Here is a 5,195-nt window from a genome sequence, read left to right on the forward strand (position 1 = left end):
GAATCAAACTCACGACCTAGAGCTTGCCAGGGAAGCGCTGTGCCACTGAGCTAAATCCCCAGCCCCCAAACATTTATCTTCCCTTCAACTAGAGTAGAATGTAACCTCAATATCCTACAAGGTTCTTTACAATGAAACCTCTGCCTAAGTCCCTGGCCTCATTTCTCTCCGCTATTCTTTTTCTTCACTAAATCATACCAAGAGAAGCTTACATCTGATAATCAATAAGCTTCCTGACCAACAGTTTCCCATCCTCCTCCTCCAAAAACAACTGTGATCTGCAGAGCTAAAGACACAACTCACTAGCACAGCACTCGCCCATCAGGCTCATGTTATTCACGGGTTCCATCCCCAATACTGCAAATAATAATAACTTTTCTTTACATGTCTTTCTTTCTGCCATGCCATCTCTATGTCTCAGGAATGTGGAGACTTTGGAATTCCCCCTCCCAGACATAGCTAGAGGTGGACCTGATTTCCTAAAGACAATCTTATTTCCCTTACCAGTCATTAGTACATGGCTGAACACTGGGCAGATTCGGGTAACATGCGAGAGGAGAAGTTTAGTTTCTGAGAAAGTCCTTCGCTACTCTTCTAAGGGAATTTTGGGGGTTGACTGTCTGACCTCCTGAACCTGACTGAGGAAGCTCTGGCAGCTACTGGCATCCATACCACTGTTAAGTGAATCTCCACCAGAATAAATCAAATGCTAATGCAATCCCACCTAGAAAGAAAATGGTAAGAAGGAAAAATTCTTAATTTCTGATATGGGGTATAAACAATCCTGAAAATTATCTGACCTTTGCACTTCTACTTATGTGCTTCCAAAGGGTCTGCTTCAACCTGTAGGAATTTACCTTCTATTTCTTACAGAGGAAAATGTACCACATAATGGAAAACGCACACTAACCAAAATCAATGAAATGGAGTATTGTCAAAATGTGGTAACTTCTAGCCTTATTTTCACATGATAATCCTACTTGTTACAGTATAGAATTAATGATAGTCTTCTTTGTTAAGTTGAAATTTGCTCCACCCTCCCTTCAATCTCCATCAGAGAATTGAGGTCAATAATAAGCCCCCTTAAAAGAGTGTGTTATTAAGCTAATAACAGTGCTTTTCTGATTTAAAATGACATTAGGCAGCTGATGTTCCAAGATATTACCACATAAATCCTGAATAAACAGCTAAGAAACATGGAGATTCCACAGGCTTTGACCCTTCAAAATATGGTCATTCCAGTGAATTCCTCTATTGAGGCAAACACTTCCGGTCACCCTACCCTTGAAAGCTACTGGAATTTCTATCCCTGGTGCAATGCCAGACTAAAACAGCAAAGGTCACTGAACAGAGACGAGTCCCAGTGATGTTGAGGCCTTCCCTGAAAGAATCCAGGATTGCTTCAAGAGTGAGCCGCAGCAGAGGAGCAGGTGCCTCCATTACTAGATCGACCTGAGAACTTTTCTTTCCTATTACAATGAGGTGTCTAATGTTAGGATTCCCCAACTTTTTGAATTTTTCAAAGGCTGAGGGAAAGTCATCTTAAAGACAGAAAAGTACAAAAATAAAACTCCACTAGTCTACCCTCTACTTTCAATTCATGCAGTTTCATGGATGATCTTCACATCTATGAACACGAATTATCAAAATAGCTACCTAAAAATTCTCAGATTATCTCAACTCTAACCATACTCACCTACCTCCTACTACAGCCCCCCACCTGGGAGCCTGGCTCGCTCCACACTGCTCTGTATCTGACATCTTTACCATTAATATCCTGCTCTTTGACCAAAGCCTCCAGCATTCCAGATCACTTGTGTATGTCAGTCCATTTCTATTTTAAATTCATTGGCAGTAGAGTCAGTGGTTAACTGTGTGGGCTCTTAAATCAGGCTGCATAGATCCACATCCTGGATCAGTCATTTCTTAGCTGTGTAAACTTGAGCAAAGCCTCAAATTCCTCATCTAAGGAAAATGGAACTGTTTAACCTAACAGATACAACTACTGAATACTTTTGTTATGAAGATAAGATAATGTGGACAGCTAGCACAGTATAGAAGTAGCACATCATAGGTGCTAAATAAAGGTTTGCTATTGTTTACTAATTTATTCCAAAATTTGTTAAGTTTTCTTCTAATTTATTCCTTCCAGCCTAAAATCTGTTTCATTTTATTTTCTTCATATAAGATATAGACAACTTTGGGGCTGGGGATTTAGCTCAGCAGCAAAAGCGCCTGCCTGGCAAGCACAAGGTCGTGAGTTCGGTTCCCGGTACCGGAGAAAAAAACAAAAAACAAAACAAAAAAAAAAAGATATAGACAACTTTAACCCATTTACTGCTCTGATCTATACTGAGACTAATGAAAAATGGTAAAAATATGTATAACTCTTGAAATTAATACAACCAAAAATTTAAAAGCATATAAGGCAATTACTCTATCAGTAAGCCTTTTACATGTCAATGATGTCTTTAAATACTGACAGCATGTATTACAAACTTTTACCTCATTTATTGAATATTCTCTATTATCTCCTTTCTGCAAAATTTTTAACATAATCCCTCCTCCTCAAGACTTTTATCACAAATATCCCTTTTTCCCTTCTCACATTTTCCCAAATCCTTTGTAACATATCCTGACCCCAGGGCAAAAGTTTGAGGCCAATGTGTCATATTTCTAAATATTTTAAGAGTTCTAAATAAAAATAGACCCTTCTGGTTCTAGCCAAGGAGGAGTAACAAATTTACTATACCACCTAAAGTAACACTTTTTAAAAATATAAGCCAAAGATATTTTTAAAACATGGATTTGAAAATATTGAAATGAGTCAACAAATGACAGAGAACCATGAGAGATGAGGAAGCATGAAATGTGCCCCATAAATTCTTTACGTTAGGGGCTGGGGATTTAGCTCAGCGGCACAGCTCCTGCCTGGCAAGCTCAAGGTCATGAGTTTGATTCCCAGTATGGGAAAAAAAAAAATTCTTTACTTTACTGCACTGAGAGTTCTGAGACCTAGCACCTGAAGGTAGGATCCAGGAGGAACCCGGCAGGCTCTCTGGTTTGAGAGAGCAGAGCTGAGGGTGTAGGGCAAATATGATTGTTAGAGTTCACAGAACAGAGCACCAGAGGAGAGCTCTGCACAGCAACAGATCTTGACTATTCACAAAGCATCTCACAAATACTGGGGGACAAATATCACTGCATGTATGTGAGGAAACTATCCAAAGCTGGGGGAGAAACATTACCATCAAAGCGCACCACTAATACAGGTTCAGGTAGAGCGACTTTCCCACCAGAAAGATTCAGAACACTCACTCACTGGTAATTAAGTGGAATACAGAGGAAGAGTTCACATCAGTGATGAGGAAAAATGAGCTCTAGTCTGACCTCAGTGAAGTAGTCATAAAGGTAGAACCAGAAAGTATCAAACTGTTCACAATAACTTAACACATCCTGGAACTAAGTTCCATACATTTACAGAAACACAACATATCTAGCAGAGGAAAAGGTAAATTCACAATGTATGGCATCCAATCAAACATTACAAAACATACAAATTAAAAACTACCAAGATGCAAGCAAAGATACCAAGCACAAGGGAGTAATTAATACAGTAAAATTGCACCAGAACTGACAAGTATGTTAGAATTTGCAGAGATCAATAAATTGTTTCATATTGTGTCATAAAGTTTAGAAGAGACAAGAGAGATACTTTTTCAAAGACCTAAATCTAATTTATGGAGATGAAAACTTGAATGACAGAATTAAAATGATACCTTGAATAGGATTATGAGTAGACCAGATATCACAAAATAAAAGATTAGTAAACTTGAGAATACAGTTATCAAAAATATTAAAAATGAAACATACTTAAGAAAAAATAATTAAAATTATTAAAAATTAATAATTAAAAAAGGTATATCAATGAACTATGGAACAACTAAAACAACCTAATTACAAATGTAAGCAGGAATATTTATGAAACACTCCACTCAACATCAGACTACACATTTTTTCCAGCAGACAGTTCACCAAGACAAACCATGTAGCCTATCCATGAAGCAAGCCTCTGTGAATTCAAAAGCATTCGCATCAAAAAATGTTCTGATCATAATTAAGTTAAATTAGAAATCAATAAAATAACAAACTCTATAAAATCCTCAAATATTTAAAAATAACGTAAATAATCCATAGATCAAATAAGGAAAATTGTCAACACATCAGAAAGAAGTAGCAGTGGAAAAAAAAGACTTCTTATTCTTCTTATTCTGAAGATCTGAGAGGATTGGAGCCAGAACCCTCATGGTCACTCAGTGCCTTTTACCTGTAGGTTCCGTGACTTGGTACATAGTGGGGCCAACACACAAGCAGGGGACTTTGAAGGTGCACTGGGCAGTAACTCCATTTGTTGGGGTCTAAGAGATGTACTCATAGCAGCAATATGTTCAAGTCTTTTCCATTTTAAAACAAAAACCCAAAATTTTTCTTTACTTTGTGAACTCATTTTCCCCTATTACATAAAGTCAAATTTCTGGGAATTATAATCTGTACTGCACTCTTTTTCCCCACCACCAGGACCTTCTCTCATTTATTCCTTGTCGTGTGCCTTTAACCCCTACCAATCAGCCACAATCTTCCACACAAATCAGCAGTAACCCCCTGAGTCCCCGGCATCATAAACACTCTGAAGAAAGTGTCTTACTTTTCATCGCTGGCATGTTCACAGTGCTGATCATCCCCTGCTCACATCCTCCCACGCTTTGGCATCCGTGAAAGCCAAGCTTGCTGGTTGCTATCTTACTTCTCCCTGTCCTTTGTATTCTCCCAATAGCACTCTCCTTCCTGCAGCCATTGGGACCTTTGTCATACCTGACTTCCACTGCAGACACTGACATCAAAAAACCTCTCTTGTGAAGTCACCCACACATCCATGATTTTAATTATGATCATCATGATCTACCCTGACTCTTCTTAGCTGGGAAATGTTACCCACATCTTCACTGAGATTAGGTCCCATCTTGTGTTTGCTGCTAATCTATCTTCCATTCTGCACTTTCAACAATATTTTTTTTCAATATTTTTTAAATGTTAATTTGATCATAAGGTTTGGCAATATAGCTCAGAGCCACAAGCACCTGCCTGGCAAGCACAAGGTCCTGGGTTTGATTCTTGGTACTGGAAAACAAAAAATG

At 38.3% G+C, this 5,195-nt stretch overlaps 1 protein-coding gene across 6 annotated transcripts in view; it reads right to left on the reverse strand.

Moving 5' to 3' along the window:
• The window catches only part of LOC102020636 (mucin-5AC), a 126,845-nt gene that overhangs the window by 92,651 nt on the left and 28,999 nt on the right, over nt 1–5,195 (reverse strand). Inside the window, exon 1 of one of the 6 annotated variants that reach the window (XM_005375523.1) lies at nt 4,706–4,846. The exons of the other annotated variants lie outside the window; for them this stretch is intronic. The gene's annotated coding sequence lies outside the window, so the exon portion shown is untranslated. Of the gene's footprint in view, nt 1–4,705; nt 4,847–5,195 lie in introns of those variants that run through there. 6 annotated transcript variants of the gene reach the window in all.

This window comes from Chinchilla lanigera, unplaced genomic scaffold (genome assembly GCF_000276665.1).
Source record: "Chinchilla lanigera isolate Chin_1 unplaced genomic scaffold, ChiLan1.0 scaffold00006, whole genome shotgun sequence".
In the NCBI taxonomy this organism is placed as follows: Eukaryota; Metazoa; Chordata; class Mammalia; order Rodentia; family Chinchillidae; genus Chinchilla; species Chinchilla lanigera.